Consider the following 21,887-nt stretch of genomic DNA (forward strand, 5'->3'; position numbering starts at 1 on the left):
ACATCGGAGGTTTTTTGTATTGAACTGAACTGCATTTATTCGATCAGTGGGCGAAAAATTTCCGGAGTTACTGTATTTCTTCTCGGTGTTGATTGGGCCCATGCCTTAAAGACGGCCCTGCACCATATGCCATCATCGCATCACGTTGAACCTGTACGATTTCAATCTGGCATTTTGTATCATAGTTTCATGCTGACTCCATATTTTCAGCCGTCTAACAGCCTAGAACAGTTGAAAATGGGACAAGCCATTCCGTCTATTTGTTCCTAATTACCCATAGTCCGTTCACTGTTTTCTAGCCTATATCTCCTAGAAATTCCCTTTATAAGCGCATTACTTTAGCTCAAAAAAAGGTTCAATGCGATGGCAGCAAAGGTACAGAGCACCATTACGAGTTTGAGGCTCGTGATTTTCAAATTGACTCTGGTCAATCTGAATAGCAATCAATACATAGGTCATACATGCTCCAGGCCTCTCCTGATGATAGGCATGTACCGGTGGTCTTGACTCAAAGTCCAGAGTGGAGGGGATGAAACTGGACTGGAATTTAGCACCTGAGGATGAAACGGAACTATATCAGGAAGGAAAAGATGAATCGGGGCATAACCAGTGCACAGAGAGGGCGCCATGATAATGAGATCTGGGTGATATTTTGGCGATTAATCATGTAAATTGGTAAACCAAGAATTTCTAATCAGGTAGGGAGCCTCAAAAAAATCGCTTTGCCCGGAGGCCCGTGATGCTCTTGGGATGGCACTAGGGTAACCCCCCCCCCCTTCCCCATACTGTTATGACGGCCCTGCATTTTCCAACTGCAATGAAAAGAGAGTCCACGCGGTATTTGAGAGGGATACTAGAGTAGGCACTACTCTATCTTTTATTCAATTTGGCCTGTTATAATATAGTTCGTCATCCATCTTCTTCTTGTTGAACTGCGTTAAGATGACGACATCCTAAAAATAAAATGGAAGAGCTTTTTTCGAATTTTGCGAGAATGTCCCGTGTAATGTTGAGACCTATAGAGCTTCTCATCTATCATCTGCCTGATTCTGGCTGGTGGCCTCTCTCTTGGCGTGTCAGTCCTCTTCAAGATTCAGGTAAGACTCCAGGACCCTGGGAAGCTGCAACTGGTAGATCCCTTCCGGAAGCTTCCAATTCTTCCTCAGTCGCTTCCTCAGGGTTATCCGGCAAAGGTGTTTCAGCTCTGCCGGTTGCAGGCACCTTTGGGTGAAAGTCGGTAGCAGGCCGTTGTCGCTCATCGAGATCACCATCTGCTCGGCCGTTGGGAAGATTGTCTTCCAGAAGCTGTTGCGGCGGAATTCGAGCCACCTATCAATGGTGATTATGTATGGTAATTATTTGTGGGAAATGACGACGCACAACAACACAATTCTTATTGCTTAAGAAACTTTAACAGTATCATTTTTTTTTTCTGACAATGCATTTCGGTGATAATACACGTGGGATGGTTCACCACCTCAGGCCATTTTATAAGAAATTTTTATTGGTGGGTAGGTATGTTATGATATGTTATTATGCATGCTGCCATCTATCTTTCATATTCTGAGATAAAGGTGGAAATGCTTGAAGTTTTCATGTTATGTGAGTATCGTGTTGTAGGTTTCTCAGTTCCCTGCAGAGAGACTTTTCAAATGAGACCGGTTTACATTCACACTTTGAAGCTGGAAAACCGCAGAAAACCAACTTCAGCCGACCACCACTGTGCCGTCAACGGGGTTCGAACCTAGATCCTCAGATTAGGCAAAGACGGTTCTACAGAGCTAGCAGGGATCGGCATTGCCGAAATGTGAGGGTTTTAAGGACGCGAGGTATCTCTCGGAATGGCCGAAATAAATGGCGTCAAGTTATGCGAGATATCTTGTCATTGCCACTGTAAGGGTTGAAAGACCTTTGCAAGATGTTTTCTTCAGATGTCTCTCAGGCGGAAACTGAATAAAAACTTTTCTTTTATGCTTAAAAATATAGCTTATGTGCAATTTAATACTTTCTGGAAGAGTAGTGATTGTGCATATATATAAGGTAGGCATCAATCTACAGAGACAGCGTCATCAAAACCATTTGAAGTATTCAAATCAGGTAAACTTATGCTTGTATTATACCTAATAACATAAATTTATACTTAGGCAGGTTGAAAGGGTGCAATCGAACCAGGCCGGCAGACTGGTTACATTTTGACCTATTAACAAAACAATAGTTTAAAATTTTCTCCAAGAGACAGATACCCCCCATCATTGAATCCTTTGGCCTAGAGTTTTAACGAACTCCCCTTCCCCCCACCCACCCACCTGGGTCGCAGGTATATCTGAAGTCCCGCACACTACCACTTCATCACACACACCAACTCCAGCCATTTCAATACACTGAAATTTACTGCCGTTAACGAGTTGGGTTGGAAATGAAGACGCCATCTATCGATGGTCGCCTCAAGCTCGTAAGTGGAAACATTTTGCTATCTATATTCTTCCTCTGATGCGCATCTGGGACCTGATGGCAACCTTCGTGATGGTAGACGAGCATCTTACCACCACGCCACTCGGACGATCGTGTCCCAGGCAGGACCGTCTCAAGAGCATTGTGGGCCCTCGGGCCAAGTGATATTTCTGAGGCCCTACCTGGCCAATTCTCGAAAAATTCAACTACTTCTTGTTTTTCTGAAGCTCCCCCCCCCTCTTCTCTTGAGGGGCCCCCGTTTGAAGCCTAAATTCTTACTTTAACAACTTATTATTATACAGGGTGCCCTGATTCGGTCTTTATCTCATCAACCGTTTGTCTTAGACACATGGTTCTAATTTACAAAATGCTCAAAAAGTGTTCAAAAATCACTCTGTACCAGTTTAAAGAGTGGAAATACAGTACGTAAAAAAAAAATCTAAATTTTATGCGGTCCCCCCCCCCTCTGTCCTCGAAAACCCAATTAGAAAGTTGCACTGTCTCTTCTGGAACCAACGAAAAAAAAAATCAATGTTTGTAAGTGCAATATTCGCAAAGTTGGGGAAGAAAACTAATATAAATACGGACAACTCTTTTTCCCTGCATTTATGCTGTCCAACTTGTCTCCGATTTTTGAATTAGAATATCTCAGCGAATATTGCACTTAGAAACGTGGCATTTTTTTGTTGGCATCAGGGGAGACAGGCCAACATCTTTCTAATTGGAAGTTAGAAGACTGGGGGACCGTATAAAACTTTAGATTTTTTTTATTTTGTGACACACTGTATTTTCCTCTCTCAAAACTGGTACAGGTTAATTTCTGAACACATTTTGAGCATTTTTTAAATTGTAGCCATACCTCTACGACGAACGATTGATGAAATAAAGGCCGAATTAGGACTTGGGAACGCCCTGAATATTTTACATTGACGTATATTTTTATTTGACGTATTATAAGATTAGTTGGGAAAAATTACGGGAATGGCAGTAAAAAACGGATCATATGCTCACCCCATACATAAATGTTTCTGGCACACTGACTGAAAAAGTTGTGCACCTCAGGCCTAAATTGTGCCCACTGTGCGAGGATCGAAGCTGTTCCTACAAGCAGGGCCTGTTTCTCATAAGTTCGGGAACTGAGCAAGTATGAATTTTTCGGGACCTTTTCAGTGTTCATTGAGATAAAGGCGTGAGAAGGCAAGAGGGTCCCATGCCCACTTCAGTTACGGCCCTGACTGAGCCCACCCGAGAAACACGGGCCCAATTCTTACAAGATGAAAGTTATCGTAAGACACTCACTCGATGTTGATGCGGGGAACTGCCCTCAGAAGGATCCTAATGCAGCGTATGTCCGTCCGTCCCTGATCGGGCCGATCCGCGCCGTCGGTGGGATCGCTAGGCGTCAGGACCCCGCTCCTCAGGGCATTCGACAACAGCTTGTCAATCAGCGAAGCGACCCACGGCGGCTTGTTTTTGTTGCTGTCGAGCGCCAGCTGCTGGTGGTCTTCGAGCAACTGCTTCGGCTGGTAAAAGTTGTCGCCGAGGTCGGCGCCGAGCTGCAACAAGAAACGCAACAGGTCCAGGTGTCCGAGAGACGCGGACAGGTAAACTGGGCTCGGGCGGAAGCCGTTCGGGTGCATCAGGCGCAGATCGACGAACCGGATCCAGCGGAAAGTCACTTTGGCCCGATTCGCGTGGCTCGCGAAAAACGAGAAAGGGCAGGCACAAGATCTATTCGGATTCAGAGCAGAAATATCATCAGGCCCTGCCATTCTTCAAAATGATACTATGATGATAGGATTTCTATGACTTCGCATATTTCAGTAATTTTAAGGCATTATTTCATGATTTTCAGTCATTTTAAGGCATTATTTCATGATTTTCAGTCATTTTAAGGCATTATTTCATGATTTTCAGTCATTTTAAGGCATTATTTCATGATTTTCAGTCATTTTAAGGCATTATTTCATAATTTTCAGTATTTATAACATTTTTTCACGACTTCCAGTAAAAAAATTTTAAGGCTTTTTTTTTTCATAACTTTCAGTAAATTTAAGGCATATATGCTCAACACATGACTCGTGGGCCAAATTTGGCCCTCGGAGTCATCTGGTTGGCCCGTGATCTAATTTATGTGGCTCCGTGAAACATAATTTTTCAAAATATGAACTAAGCGGCACAAAAACAGATCATCGAGTGACCCGCGGCCTAGTTTAGTCACCCGGGCACCCCCCCCCCCCAGGTGGCGTTAGGCAGGTTTACAGATCATGTGACCAGTGGCGCTGTTCTAGATCACTGAAGTGTCTAACGGCGAATTTGTAAATCACTTAAGCGGCACAATTCCAGAGAACTTGAGCCGCCCGTAAAACATTTTGAGATCACTTAAGTGGCCCGCAGTGGAGATCCACATTACTTCAGTGGTCCGCGGCTCATTTACAGATCCCTTGAGTGACCCGCGAAACAATTCCAGAGCACTGTTACGGCGGCATATTTACAGATAACTTAAATGACCTGAGGTGCTGTTCCAGATCACTACAGTGTCCCACGGCACATCTTCGGATCAATTAAATAACCCGCGGCACACTTACAGATCACTTACGTGCATTTCCTTATCAGTTGCGCGGAGCATTTACAGAGCATTTAAGTGGTCCCCGGCGCATTTCCAGATCTCTTATGTGACCTGCGCCACATTTTCAAAGCACTCAAGTGGCCTACCACAGTTCCAGATCACTCAAGCGGCGCGAGGCATATTTAAGTGACCCGTGGTACATTTTAAATTAACTTAAGTAACCTGAAGCACTGTTTCAGATTACTTAAGTGGCCCGTGACCCGTTTCAAACTAATGAAGTGGCCCGCGTTCTCCTAAAGGTTTAGTTTAAGGCATATTTTCATATTTTAACATTATTTTGCATATTTCAGCAGAACAATGAAGAGGGATTCCCCCTCCCCCAAACTCTCTCTTCTAGCTTCATTTTCCACAATTTGGCAATTTTTCGACGATATTAGCAATAATTGACAATTATTAGCAATAATTACTTACCTTTAGTTTTTAGCAATGATCGGCGGTGTTTCGGCGATATTAGCAATAATTGAGTTCTATTTGTGAGTATGATAGGCGATTTCCCATAATTTCCTCGAGGAAATATGGTCAGCTTATTTATAAAGGTATATTTCTAAGTTTTTTTAGGGCATAAATGCATTTTTTATGGAGCATATTCTGTCAATTTTTAGGTCCTAAATCCATCTATTAATCCTAGCCCTAATGATATCTGATTGCGTACAGCAGTGGTTCTCAAACGCTTGTCACTAGCGGCTCCCTTGGCCTCATTAACGTTTACCCGTGGCTTCCCAAAATGGTCTGACAGAGAACCTGATAAAATAGCCGATGGGTAGTAAATTATAAGGCTACTATGGAAATACGGTACACCGACAATTCTCACTAAAAAAGTTGCCAAACGTGCAAACTGCTAATAATGGCTGAAAACTATCCGATTGGCGTTAATTGTCGCCAAAACAAGTTTCCATTCCATTTGGAAAAAATTTCCGATCATGACTGAAATTCCTAAAAAAAATTGCCGTTTGGCGAGAAATAATGGGCTGCTATAATCGCAGTGAATTGAAATGCATTTCGCGGGGAAATAAATGTTTAGCGTAATATATATTTTTGTAATGAATATTTTTATTTTATATTTTATTTATATTTTGAGACGAACATTTTTATTATATTCACAATATTCTATCGTGATGTTATTGATAAGGAATGAAAATTATCTTCATCCATGATTTCAGTTGAGATTAAAATTTGAGTAAGCTTTTCACTTAAAAAACGGAACGTTTTTAGGGAAAAATACGGAACAGCCAAAATATTACGCGAATGTTCCGTAAAATTCCACCCTTCTAAATACTCACCATATTCATTCCTAAAGAATTCAAACCCAAATCTTGAGCAGAAGTTTATGAGATAATTACTAAACATACAATTACTAAGCATTTGTCTCAGTTATTAGAAACTGCTTAGTATTTAACCCGTGGGGAGGGTGTCCTCAATGGGACATCCTGTGTGGCAATGAGATTTTATACTATTGTTTTCGAAATCAAGAGTACAAACAGACAAGCACGCACTTCCCAGGACATCTTTTTGCCCAGGAGCCATATTTCTGATAAGACAGCTCTGATGCTAGGGTCTGCAACCCGTCTTGGTATGTGCAAGTCAAGTGTAGTCAGAGCCGTAGGTCATTAGGTGCTCGAGCAGTTACAGTATACCCTAGCATGGGTTTGAGCCAATGGTGAATAGTGGCCAGTGGTTCTCAACCGGGGATCCATACGCCTACCCCGTGATCCTGGGTTGTTCTGGGAAGGGAACGCTGGTGAAAATAAAATGGAAAGAGAGCCATGTGTGTGTGTGGAAGGGCTGTGAAAAATTATAATTTCACGGAGGATGTGGATAAATCTCAAGCTTCTAAGTGAAATATGGTAGGAAAAAAGTCTGTATACTACGTAAAATCTAGCAAAAACCCATAGAATCAGGGCATTTTTTAACGCCCATCCAGGTATAGCCTGGGAACCTTGTGTCCATAGGAGAGACCTACATGATTATATCTGTGTTATGATTTTTGAGAGTAAGTATTTAAGAATGTGTAAGCTGTGTTGGTTCCAGTTAATAGAACGGGGGGGGGGGGGAAGGTCCCCAGAAATATCACTTATCGTGGGGCTCTCTCCCTCCCTGACGTTGAGACGGCCCTTGCGTAGAACCTGTATAAGAGACAGAGGGCGCCACGAGGAGAAAACATAGTCCCAATGGAGTTATATGGGCACTGCAACAAGCTACTCGTAGCGAGAAATATCAAGGGTGTCGAAAGTGTTTCCGAACCTGTGGGTGGTTTCTGGAGCTTTATGGAGGAAAATTTTATTTCTGAATCGCGATTCTGGTTACTTTGACCCGTGCCGCAGATTAAAATGCGTAGACCCTGCTCCCAGAGGCGGAGAGATTTATGGTTTTGCCGCCATTCCCCCATTCTAGAGTGATTTGCTTGATCACTCACTCCCCAAATTAGTCCCTCTGGGCTACTGCCCTTCTGAATAACCTCTGATTTCATGTTACTCTTTTGGTCACTCACATGCTTGCCCACTTTCTTGGTCACTGACCAAGAGGTCCAATGCTTGGGTCATTCTGTTGGCCTGATCAAGAGACCGGGTCAGTGAGTCTTGCTTTCTAGGTCACTCTTGTACACCCACATGCTTGCAAACTCTTTAGGTGACTCGTTAAGTCACTCACTGACATAATCCCTCAGCTGCAGTTTAAGTTTTGTCGCCCATCTGCCATTCTAGCAATTTCTTGATCAGAAATTCCAAACCCCCAGTTGCTCGAATTAGCCGTCTCTCCGACGAACTTGCCGACCTGGCCGAAGCCCGCTAACCTCCGTCCGTGAATACGCGTCTGAAATACTACCGTATATATTGCGGAAAGAAATGACGTGACGTGACTCACCCTTGGGCTTGGGTTCGGGTCGCAGTCCTGTTGCTGCCGTTGTTCATGAGGGCGAGCGGCCCGATCCACCCGAAATCTTTGGTAGGGTGAGGAAGCGTCTTCTGGAACAGGATCATGAAATTGCCGCAGTTCTTGTAGATGTTGAGGAGGATCCGCGACACGACGATGCTGTCCTCGATCTGCCATTGGTAGGACAGGTAGGCCGCACCGTACATCACGAAATCCTTGAAGAGTTGGTTACTTGGCACGCTGAGAGGCGGAGCTTGTTTCGTCAGGCTCTTGTAAAGGGACAGCATGTTGCGCAGTTCTGACAGCGCCTCCCTCTGTACGGAACAACAACAATTATAATGTCATTGAGACACCAAATATTTCCTGGAAAAATACCTATAATCCTCCTACATTACACGGGGTTGCCGAAATGCTTGGCCAAACAAGGGTGGGGCTAACAAGGAAGATTCTTATTATTTTTTGGTTCTTCACACTGCGAATTCTCTATAGAGGGAAAAACCATAGGCTCATGGAAAAACCTGGCGAGGGAGCCTATCAGAGATCCCACCGATGGGCCCTAGTGGCGTGGTGGTAAGCAGCTCGTCCACCCCCGCAAAGGTTGCCGTCAGGTCCCAGATTCGAACCGAGAAAAGCATATAGGTCAGATATTTTCCCTAATGAGCTCGAGGCGACCATCAGTAGATGGTGCCTTCATTTCCAAATCAAATCGTGAATGGCAGTAAATTGCGTACAACGACGTGGTCGGAGTTGTGCGAATGTTGGGCTCTGCTGCAATATAGGGGGAAGGGGGGTAAATGTATGACTATAGGGGGCACAAGCTAAACAGCCTGGCGCTCCTTTCGATTAAGTTGAGGATTGGGAGTGCTGGACTGGGGGGAGGGAGCTAAAAAACGGGAAATTTTATTTAAAAAAAGTTAAGACAGCCAAAATTATACGGGAATGTCCCGTAAAATACGGGTCATAAGATCACCCCTATATATTCAACTTCCTCACCCGCGAGCGGCAGAAATACCGCATATCTGGGCCGTTGACAGAAGAAATTGTGCACCCGTCCTAAATTGTGCCTACTGTGCGAGGATTGACACAGTACCTACGAGATGAAAGTTATCGCAAGACGCACATGCAGTGGCATGTTGGGGCTTACATTCCCCTCAGGGAAAGAGTACGGGCCACCTCTGGTCGTACAGCCTAGGGGACTCTGTCACAAGATGTGGAGCCATGAAGGACAGTCCTGAGAATCGGATACAATACAGAACGAAGCCCCCCCCTCTCCAAAAAAAAATATCTTGGAAGCATGAACGAAGTTATTACGAGATATTGAATACATCAGTGGTTCTCAACCTGGGCCCTCTTGTGGTCCTGGGCTATTTTAAGAGGGCCACGGGTAAAAATCAGATGAAAGGAGGAGCCAAAAAAATCTGATGAAGTGATGAAGGGGCCACTGTGGCTGTGAAAAAATAAAGCTTTCAAGTGTCATCTCTTGGGCTCATTTGGGCATTACCCGGGGTCTCATATCCATAGAGGACCTTCTCGATGAGATCTGTGACCGTGATTTTCAAATGTAAGTATGTAAATATGTAACCTGTAACTTACAGCTGAGCATGAGCCTCAGAACATCGAATTATCCGGGGTCCCACGATGTTGAGACGGCCGTGCATAAAACCCCCACATGAAGAAAGACTACTGACCTCTAGGTCAAGGTTGCCGTTGACCCAGGATGATGAGTCGGGAGGTCTAAACCTCTTGTATTTTACGCAGACCAATTTGTCCTCATATAATTCGGCTCTTGGGAAGGGATGGTTACCCACCTTCTGGATCCGTGCCTGACCCAGGATTCCGAACAGACTCATAACTAGACTGAGGCAAACGGGGCACTTCCTCAGGACCCCAAGACAAATGGGGGCCCACAGAACATTTTTACACTTATTTTACATAATAATAACCTTTTCAAGGGGAAAGCAAGAAAAAGTCTGCCCCGGGGCCCCAAGAAGGCACGCTACGGCTCTGGTTCCAAAGATCGTTCTTAGTTATAAAATTTTCGTTTATTATGAATAAGTAGAAAGGGTCTGGTTCTCGAATGAGGGTGGGGGAGCCCTGGATAAGACGGGGAAACCACGAGAAGAAACCATGGTCCGGGGGGGTCAACGGGTACATGGGCTGGAAAAGGGTTGAGAAACAATAGAATATAGTCAGGGCCACAACCAATAAAGGGGAGCAGGTGGGTCCGATGTCCCGGACGCCGGATCAAGCATCTAGTTGCGGCCCTAAGTACAGTAAAAATGATGAATATGTTACTGCCAAAGCCCGAAGTTGGCCAGTTCGCGAACTTTCTGGCCCAGATGACTAGGCCAATGTCCGAAATTCTGGCTTTAGACCCTTCATATTGATTCCTGTATATCACTATAATATTGATCCCTATGACCATTTATAATTAGCCATAGTTAACCGTAATAATTATGGTTATCTATGGCAACCCCGTAACAATCAAAGGAATCTAAATATCGGTATCTTAGTGATCCATGTATAGGAAAAAAAGGAGTCGACATATAGGAACCAGCCGAAGCCCAGTGAAAGCCCGAAATACGGACATTGGCTGGATCAACTGGGCCGGCCAGTTCGCGTAGTGGCCAACTTTCGGCTTTGGCAGTAACAACTGTAATAAATAACGACCTTTCGCAACGGTGACGAGTTTGGCTGCGAATCTTCATCCAAGTGGCCGTAGAGGTTGCACATCAGGGCCTTGAAGAGCCTGGACCGCCTCTGCTCTTTAGCGAAACCGTCCCTCTCGTCGTCGTCATCTGAGCCGCTGCTGGTGTTGATGGACAGCCGATGACGGCGATGATGATGATGAGGGTTGTTACTTCGTGTTGTTGTTGTCACTGCCCTGCTGTAGGTGGTGTTCGCGTTTCTGTGGCCACGTCGCCTCCTATTTCTCACGAACATGAGGTCGACAAAAGCAGGCGCGGCGCATCAAGGGGACACACACACACTAAACACAGAGATAGGGACACGTCTTGCGTTTCGGTCTCGTTCGGGTAATATTACAAGTAAGGACGTCAATTTCCAGAGCCGCCGTCCCCAACTCTGAACGGGAACACAAAAATCGCCAAACAATACGTTGTTAGAATCATTCTTGGCGGTTTTTTGCTTTGCTTTTGATAGGAAAACTACTGTTGCGAAACAGAATTTTTTTCCCCTGAATATTTGGTGCTGTACAAATTTCTCGGGCTCAGATTTTTCGGCCGCTCTACGTTCGCCCACTGGCGTATTTACAGCGCCACAGTGGAGTAGTGGTAATTTGCTCGTCTACCACCGTGAAGGTTGCCATCAGGTCCCAGATTCAAAGTGGGAGAAAGAATACAGATAACAAAAAATATTTCCTAACGAGCTTGAGGCGACAACCGATAGATAGCGCCTTCATTTCCAACCTAAATCGTTAATGACAATAAATTGCAGTATAGCGATATGGCCGGAGTTGGTGTGTAGTGAAGTAGTGACCAAAAGGGAGCGGGACCAGGTCAGTGAGTGAAGTGCCTGAGTGGCGTGTGATAAGATACTCATCTACCAACGTGAAGAATGCTGTCACTGTCCCAGGTTTAAACCCCAGGAAGGATTTAGATAAGATATTTTCCCCAAACTCCCCCCCCCCAGCTTGAGGTGACCACCGAGATATATATATATATATATAAAAGCTCCTTCATTTCCAACCCATCTCATTAATGGCAGTAAATTGCAATATAGCGGCATGGACAGAGTTGGTGTTTGGTTAGGTACTCATAGTACATCAGTGAGTGACCAAGAGAGTGCGGGACAAGATTTAGTGAGTGACCTAGAGAGTGTGTGTAAGTATCGGTGTGATCAAAACAGTGGCCTTAAACAGGGATTTCCAACGTAAAGTTTTTCTCGTCGAACCCTTGATAGTTATAAGGCTGTTACATCTGCGGTGATGACCGGACCTTCGCGGGTTCATATTGCCTTGCAAGCAGTATTCTCGCTATCGATGGAGGGAGACTACCTGTGGGGAATGGGTCAAAGTCGACCGCAGAGACTAGTCGTCAACAATGAAGAGTAGAGGGTTTTAGAACGCGCTGATGAATGTCCGCGCTTGTTGCCCCCCAGGGAAGAATGTTTTCATATTTGTGCGAAATGACAAAATAAAATGCCACCTCTATACAATATAGGGAATATTTCTTTGCTCTGCAGGCGAAAAGTGACATAATAAATGATAAATAGAAACTATTTACATAATTCCCTTAACAATATGCCATACACATGTTTGTTTGTTTTTTAATTAACAGAAGACTCAATTTTCGTAGTTTCACTTCTAGGTTTGCTAAAGAAGCAAAGCGAAGAGAGGTTTGGGAAAGAAATATGTACGATTTTTGAAAGAACGACAATTTTGAGCGAAATTTCCCATCAACTTGATTCAGACAAATTCTGTTGATATAACAACATACTATCGTTAACACAAAACCACCGGGTTCTGAAAAAATGCGCCAAATGTTATGCCACGGAACCTTTACCTCCAACCCACCCCCCGACAATACTGTTTATCTTTTCTTCAATTTCGACAAGTTTTATGAATATAGCGAGAGCCATCTATATTATATGTTTATGTCAATGTATATTAGTCAATGTTTCAAAAAAGTGATCCCCCCCCCCCTTAAGCCAGTGGCTCTCAAGGTGTACGTCGCGGCTCCTACGGGCGTCGCCAATCGTTGTCTGGAGCGTCGCCGGGCCATGCTTCTTTCTTTTTTTTTCCCCCCAAACCCAGCACAACACCTGTCTATATCACCATCCAATATTTACTACTGATTGAGTTGTGCCGGATGTGTGAGTGTTTGTACCTAACAGTCTGATTGTGTCAGTGACTGAAAATTGAAATGAAAGGGAAATCTGAAAATTTAATTAATCGTCGCTCCTCCTTCCAATGACTCGTGTCATTCATCCAGTACTAATCAACATAATCAGTGTCGTATCTAGTTCCGACTCCACGAAAAAATATCTACACCTTTAGTGTAGATATGCACAATAAAAGTAGTGGGGACCATAAATGTACAGATATATACAACACCAATAGTGTGTTGAGGCATCTACACCTGTTGGCACCAATGTGTTTAGATATTCCATCGATTCAATAATAATAATAATTTCATTATTATTATTATTAATAATAATAATTTCATTATTATTAATAACAACAATAATATTAGCTTGATTCCTTTGATTCAAGCAAACCATAGTTGTGACACACTACTACTAAAATTGTACATACACTTCGTAAACATTCTTCTAAGAGACTTCTAACGAGTTGGTACATGTCGGAATGTGTCGTGTAACCAATGTGAGCTTGTATCTAGAATCAGCACCTCCTAGATAGATCTATCTCTAGGAGGTGCTGGTAGGATGTCTTGTTATATGGGTTCAAGAAGTGTTGCCATCTTTTCTTTCCGAATTCAAAAACAATCTACTCAACATTTTAATTTTGCCTGTTGTACTATACGTAAGTTTTAAAAGTTGTAGGCCTGGTTGCTCTCTGTCGAGAAAGTATTCATCGAATTATAAACAGTAAATTATTGAATCTTTGTTTTGTCTGTTCTTGTCCTACGTATAATATTAAAAAAAATTATTGATGGGAATATGTGAAAATTGGAGTAAGATCCGAGCAAGACATTATCCGATTGATATGATAGCCTGGATCTTACTTCACCCAACAGGTCGGATCACCTGTCGGATGAAAGGTGAGTAGACTCCTAACTTCTTATTAAATTACTACTAATGAAAATTAATATTAAATATTTACCCTCAATAATTTAGAATGTGGTTTGGTGGGAAATGAGAGAGACGATGTAGTGTGGTTTTTCGGTTCCAACAGCAAATTTCCTGATTAACGAACTGCTTACAAACTACTTATTTCTAGTGTGGAAAATAATTTAATAATTAATTGTGCGGCTTATACGCCGAAGTGGCACCACTGGTAAGCGGCCCGCGACGCTGCAGCTGACCGTTATGTTGGCCATCGAACAGAAAGAAGTTGGGCACCCGTGCTCTAGACCAGTGGTGCGCAAACTTTTTGAAGCGCGACCCCTTTTAAACAAAAAAAAATTTATCGACGATCCCTACATAAGATGACCATACGTCCCGTTTTTTTTGCCAGTAAATGTGCTGTCCCGAAAGCAGTTTTCGGAACACTTGTTTCGATTTTAATTAGGCGAAATTGACTTCCAACAAATATATTTACTTTTTTTATTATCATATAAATGTTTACTTTGTTTTTTGATGTACTAAGTGTCCCTTATGCAAGATGGAAGTGTAGCGAGGTGTATGCTTCGTGATTTTCGTGCGCAGGGTGATAAGAAAGAATCATCAGATTTCAAAATAATTCTATACTTGAAATCGAAAATTAACAAAAATTGTTCAAAAAACGTAGACATTTTCCCCCTTATATTCACATATATTACTTATCATACTGTGTTTTTAATTTTTAAGAAATAGGCCTATACAATTTTAAAAGGGGTGTCATGACCCCTGAAGTCGAAAACATGACTTCATTCAATCGCAAATAAAATACTAAAAATTTCATGTCAATCGGTTAATTTGTTCTTTCATAATAAAAGAAATAATGAATTATAGTGTCAACGTACACAAGTAAAAAAAAGTTTTTGAACGCGATTTTCTCAGAATGCAGTTTCCGAGCTCATCCGCAAGATGCTAATGCCCCGAAAATTCTGAAATTATGTAGAAATGTTTATTTGACATGTGTTAGTAAAATTAACCTCGGATTTAGCAATTGACTGGTGGAAAGTATTTTTTAAAAATGTTGAATTTGGATTTTTGAAATTTATATATTTTCTCAAACTTTAAAAATTCATGAAATTCTAACGAAACGTCGGATGAAAATAAGTTCAAAGTTCATTTTACTAACACATGTCGAATAAACATTTCTACAAAATTTCAGAATTTTTGAGGGCAGTAGTTTTTTTTTAATCTTGCGGATGAGCTCAGAAACTACATTCTGAGAAAATCGCGTTCAAAGTGTTTTTTCTTGTATACGTTGACACAATAATTCACACGTTATTCCTTTCTTTTATTATGAAAGAACAAATTAACAGATTGACACGAAATTTTTAGTATTTTATTTGCGATTGAATGAAGTATTTTTTCAAGTCATGTTTGAAAATTCGATTTCAGGGATCGTGACACCCCTGAAGCGGGTGATTCTCTCCAAGTCACCCTGTAAAAGTACTTACTAACTTGATATCATCCGAAGCATGCCAGAAGCACGAATGTACAAATTTTCACCTTTTTTTATCCGCTATTCAGATACCTTATTTTGCTAAGTTGTGCCCGAAACTCGAATGTGTATCTATTGAAACACACGTTACATAATATTTTAGGAAAATAACTTCCACAGAGTAACATGGGTAGAGTAAGCATTCAAACGTCACTTCCCACGTTCTTTTTTTTTTTTGCAAGGGCTTTGCACATTCATGATTCTGGCATGACGGAGTCGGTATATTAATTATTGTACAAGTAGAATTTGATAAAATTGCATGGTATGATACATGGTAATTAGCTCAGCTGAATAAAGGCATTCTTTAGTTTTGATATATTTTTTAATAAAAATGAATTTCTTATTTGGAATTTAGTTTGGAAAATCTCTCGTGACCTCCATAGTTCATTGACACGAACCCCCAGGGGGTCGCGACCCAAGGTTTGCACACCACTGCTCTAGACCAGTGTTTCCCAAAGTGGGCAATATCGCCCCCTGGTGAATGATGGAATGGTCCAAGGGGGCGATAGAGCCTACTGATTTAACATAGGATCCTATGGGTTTACTTGAGTAGGGGGAGCGATGAGAGGAAAAAATTTCTGATGAAGGGGGCGATGGAACAAAAAGTTTGGGAGACTATGCTCTAGACCAGTGTTTCTTAACCTTTCTTCGCCCGTGGCCCCCTTTGAACCATATTTTTTTCTCGTGGCTCCCCTGTCTTACCCAGAGTTTTCAACTCTTATCTAGAAGCAAGACACTTTATACGTATTGAAATGATTTTTTTCAGTGAATTTATACTGAACAAAAATTTTGCAAAGAAAATTGGCTTCCAGACCACTAGCCTAGAATTTATTGATCTCCCCGCTAGTCCGAGTTTTATCAGGACCGTCTCAATATCATGGCCCCCCCCCCCACCTCCTTAGGCAAAGTGATGCTATGGTAGTCCCATACTTTAGCTGGAAATAAACAGCCTACATATTTCCTACTTATTTTCCAAAATTAATTGTACTATACAAAATATCATAAGGTGGGGTCACTTATGGGCATGAGGCCCCTCACAAGAGTGGGACTGACAGAGCTACAGCCCGGGGCCTAATATGGTTTTCATCATTTTTTTTTCATACAATAAATTTCATATAGGGAAGGGGGTCTGAAAAATTTAGCCGGGGACTTGAGGAAAAACCCCATCCTAGGGAACTTGTTGCACAATGTAGGCAGTGAGGCCTGGGTGGGTCCATGCCCTAAAGACGGCCCTGGTTTTATGGGTGGTTTTGTTGGATTCTCTCTCTCTCACTGTATATAAGTGTTAGTCACTAATATAAAATCTTTATTTCTTCACACCTAAATTTTTCTTCTCAGCTCTTCAAACCACCTGTCATGGCCCCTTTCTCCATTTTCTTCCGTGGCTCCCTTGAAGTATCCCAGTACCACAGGGGGGCCATATGGCCCCCGTTTGAGAACCACTGCTCTAGACCAATGTTTCTCAACCTTTCTGAAAATAAGGACCAGTAGAATGTCTGAAACAATTGCACGGATCACTTGTGTCCCGTATTACGGGACTTTCCTGTCATTTTCGTTGTTCCGATTTTTTTTATACATTTATAACGTTTTTTCAATTATATTTATTTTAATTTGCAATGCTTACTCAAGTCATGAATACAAACACAGCGTTTTGATAACATAAATTATGTTATAATTATGGCTACTAACGATAGTCTTCCTAAAATTTCCACCGGGACGATTTTTAGTTTTTTTGCTTTTTCACGCTATAAATTGATCATAAAGGGGCCCGTGAAAGTCTGGTTGGGGACCCCGCATAAGATCCCAGACTAGGGACCCTGCTTCTGGATTTGGGGACCACATGCGTGAAGCCATCGCGTCTCATCCGGCATCTCAGCTCAGCGGAAAATAGCCAAATACAGTTCATGTATTGTTTGTGCAGATCAGTGATTCCCAATATGGGCGTTAACACCCCCCCTAGGGGGCGATGGAATGTTCCAGGGGGGCGGTAGAAGCTACGGGTATAGCATAGGATTCTATGGGTTAGATTGCTTTGGGGGACGGTGGGAGAAAAAAATTTCTGAAGAAGGGGGCGTTGGGACAAAAAAGGTTGGAAAACTATGGTGTAGATCAGTGGTTCTCAACCGGTGCTCCGCGGAGCCCTTGGGCTCCTTGTGCACTCTCCAGGAGCTCCGCGGCCGGTCGAAAAAAATCAAAAAAATCTAAAATTTAAAAAAATAATTATAAATATTTTTAAATTGTAAAAATAAATCAATAATTTTGATGAATTAAAAAAATTGGCCTATGGGGCTCCGCCATAGAATTTTTTTACTTAAAAGGGCTCCGCGAGTCAAAAAAGGTGAGAACCGCTGGTGTAGATCATAGTAGTGTCTAAAACTTTTTTGTTCATTGCCTCCAGAAAATTTCCCCCTCATCGACCCCCCCCCCCTCCTGAGTTTCATCCCATTGTATCCGTTTCCATCATCTTCCTGCAGAGGGCGACTTGGCTCACTTTAGGAAACGCTGGTGTATACTGTATTTGACGATTTCCACGGCAGAATCGGTGATGTGGTCATAGGGGTACGCAAGGGGGAGAGGGTATATGGGAGGGAGTCACGTGCTCTCCCACTAAACCATCAGAAATTGGAAACATTTTTGAGTAATTAAAAAAGAAAATTAAAATATCTAAAGACAACACCTTTGCATGCCATCTTAATAAATTTCAGTAAATTTAAAATGCTCTTAGAAGATTAGTAACTCAAAATTTCTTCAGAGGAGATTCTTGTGCCCCCCCTCCAAAAATTCGATCTTGCGTGCACCTCAGAACGTACAGTCCAGAGTGGTGGTTTGTGCATTGTGCTTAACTTTTGGAAGTGAGTGTATAATTTACAAAATTTTCATTATTAACAGCAGGTGGCGTATCAGTGTAATGATTACAGAATACAATAGTGTTTTTGCAATTCCTTGAATATTTGTTTATTCTGATACAGACCCTAAAATTTTTAGGCTTGGGATAACAGCGGATTAATTGGTATTCTTATTTGAAATTTGATTAATTACTTTCCATGTTTCTGAGATATTTTCATTGGACTAAATATTGGTCGTCAAAATACTTTCTTTTGGCATTTCGTAAGGTAGATGTCAGTATATTTTTATAGGCTTTATATTTTTCTTTTAATTGAATGTTGAAAGGTTTGTATTTTAGTCTACTATAAAGCCTGTCTTTGTTTTTAATAGGCAAGAATTGAGCTAGAGACCCCCAAGGTTGTTTGGGAATGCTGTATTTTCTAATTCTAACTTTTTTATTTCTGCTTCTTTCAATGTATCCTCAAAATGTTTAGAAAAGATTTGATAAACAGTGTTAGGATCCTTACATGAAAATATATCAAGGACCCAAGGTGGATCAGAAAATAGTAAATATAGTTTATGATCATAACAAGTGTGGATTTCTTTATGGCTGTCAATATATTGTTTTTCAAATTATCAAGAAAAAGATCGGATGATTTGTTATATCGGAATTTATAATGCCCACTGCAGATATTTTTTTATTTGTTTTAATACAAATATGATCCAAAGCTGATGATTTTCTAGTGGCATTGGTTATAACCTGCTCTAGACCGTAAGACAATAAAATGGTATTGTAGTCTGAATGAAGTCTGTTGTTAGCTAATAAATTTATGCTGATATCACCACAAACTTATATTTTGGTAAACTTTGTGGACAGCGAGTTTAAGACAGAGTCAAATGACTCTAAAAATGTGTTGACGTTAGAGCTAGAAGGTCGATAAATTGATCCAATTATTAAGCTTTCCTTTGAATTATGGTAGTTAACTTCAATCTATATTAATTCACATTCATCAATAACTATTTCTGATTTGCATTTATAATTCAACATATTATGCACATACAGGGTCACCATTCCAGAGCCACCATGTGAGCTATCTTTTCAAGGTGAAATTAATAGTTCAAATACTTGGGTATTAACCCAAGTAATTACATTCTACCGACCATGTCATTTCACTTAATGTAATAATTTTATATTTTTACAGCATGTCAGAATTTCAGATGAGTCAAAATTCTTTTTAAGGCTTCGTATATTTGCATGAAACAATGATAATTCACAGTGTTTGTTGTATAATGGATAAAAAAAGTTTTTAAATTAAGTTTTTAAATTTTTTAAATTAAGTTTTTAAATTTAACTGTATTTTAAGAAAACACAGTTAAATCTACAAGTACTTATCTTTCAAAAACCTTGTCTTTCATAGAACTCCTTTACATCGGATTTGAAGCATATCTGGAACACTCTGCTCTCTTCGTCCTTTCGGGTGTAGATGGCCCCATTCTTCATTCATAGGAAACACCAATCGTGAGTCTTTTTTGCTGCCAGGACAGGGTGTAGATCTCTTGCATCCTTGGTGACAGATGCTCATTGAAATAAATTCTTGTCGCTTCCCTTGGAAATCCAAGACCCTTGGTTGTAGACTGCCTCTTTTTTTTGACCTAGTGAGTATCTGCTCCTTGTGCTGACGGTTCACAAAACAGACTATAATATGCCGACTTTTGCCTGTCTTTTCTGCTTCTGAGACTATGACTTGCTTCGATGTTGCTTTTGTCCATTCCATCTTCACCGCAAGTTTCAAACCGATCTCGTCCATATCTTCTCCTTTTCCTTCAGGAATATTTCGGAAGATTAGGTTATTTCTTCACGCATAGACATCCATGTGTTCAAGCCTATCTTCTAGCATTTGGTTTTGGCACCACATCTCATTTCGTTCTCCTCCCATAGCTTTCTATTCTCGTCTTGTAATTTGCTGATGGTTGTTAGTTTCAGCTCCTCAAATTTTTCACTCATGAAATTGACACTTTTCGAAAGATCAGTGAGTGAATTCAAGCATTCCACTAATGAAATCCACCGCAGCCAGCTTAGCCTCAGTTCGGTAAACAGCAGACAGCTTATTTTCCATAGCAGAAATCTGTTTATCAAGTTTGGCTCAGGTGAGTGCCATTTCTTTTATCGGTGCAAAAAAATTAGAGAAGAAAAACGTGTGTCTCATCTTGATGAAGTCTCAGTGCAGCTATGCATGCTTTTGTTGGTACACAAACCTTGACCTATGAAGAGAGACTTGATTTCTTGAATATGTTAACATTGGAAGAACGCAAGTGCCGGGGGGAAATGATTGAAGTGTTTAAAATTTTTGATGGAATGGATCATGAATTATTAACATGCCGTCAGTTGGCTGCTCGGACAAGGGGACACCAGTATCGATTGGTAAAAAAAAACTCTAGGTTGTGTGGTGTCACAGGGAATTTTTCTCTAATAGGGTTGCGAATAAATAAAACAGCTTATTCCCAGGGGTAATGAATTCTAACGCAATTGACACATTTAAAAAAAAAATCATAAGCATATCAGGATAAATCGAGAAGCTATCCATACTTAAATAAGACAACCATAAATATTTTTATGGGCAGTGCATTATATTTTATCATGTACATGTAATTTTTATAATTGCACTTTTAACCCCTTTGTTTACAAGCTACTGGCAAGAAATTCAGATCATCTATATTTGACAAATCAGCAATAAATATGGTAACCTAACCTAACTCCACATTAGAAAAAGGAAAAAAAGTATAAGAAAAGGAAGAAAAAAAGCAAATGAAAGAAAACAGTATAATAGATAAGAGAGTACGCACGAAGTATAGATTTCTCTTTTCACCCTCACTCTACTTGTTCTTTCGCTCTTACATGCATATAGTAGAAGGATACATCATTTATGTGCAAAATGAAATCATTAATAGGAGTATAGAAATAAACAGTGGTAAAAAGAGCAACTTTGTTTTGTAGGGTTAGAACAAAGCTTCGCAATGATGAGAGAGGAAACAAAACTCATTTGAATTTATTCCACTGGCATTTGGAAGCAATATCACATCCTTGATTGTAAAGTGGTTCATGCTTACTTAAACCAGTGTAATTAACCACTTCACATACAAGTGTTTGGCAACAAATTCAGATTATCTGTATTTGACAAACCGGCGATAAATCTGGTAACCTCAATCTAATCTAATTGCACATTAGAAAAAGTAAGAGGAAAGAAAAGATATAATAGATAAGGTAGATAAGAGGTTTTAGTCCATTTTCACCCCCACCCTACATGTTTTCTTTTGTTCTTACATGTATATAGTAGAAAGATTCATTATATGTCATATGTGTGGGGGAAATCATTAACAGGAGTACAGAGAGAAAGGAGGGAAAGAAAATGTAACTTCAGTTATGTAGGGTTAATATATAAAGCTTTGCGATGATGAAGAGAGGAAAGAAAACAGAGAAAACTAGTTTGAATTTATTCCATTGCCGTTTGGATTTTGTCAGTCTTTGACTTCAGCTATGTTATATGATTATGCATATAGGTACTTAAAAATAATCTAAGGCTATATTCACAGTGATTTTGGACATACAGGAGCAGTTTAGGCAATGTCAAATATTGGTGGTTTGTAATGACATTGTTTACACTCTTGTAAACATGAAAGCAGTGATGCCAACAACACAGAACTTTTATTTCCTAACGTATTATCATGTTACCGCATCGAAAAAAAAAAGATTTGGAATGGAAAATTATTTTGTGAATATAATAGGGGAACATGTGTTTGTGCTTTTTTTTACAAAGCTCC

The sequence above is a fragment of the Pholcus phalangioides genome, unplaced genomic scaffold, assembly GCF_987345545.1.
Source record: "Pholcus phalangioides strain wild (caught in Gottingen) unplaced genomic scaffold, Ppha-v1.0 ptg000030l_1, whole genome shotgun sequence".
NCBI classification, from domain to species: Eukaryota; Metazoa; Arthropoda; class Arachnida; order Araneae; family Pholcidae; genus Pholcus; species Pholcus phalangioides.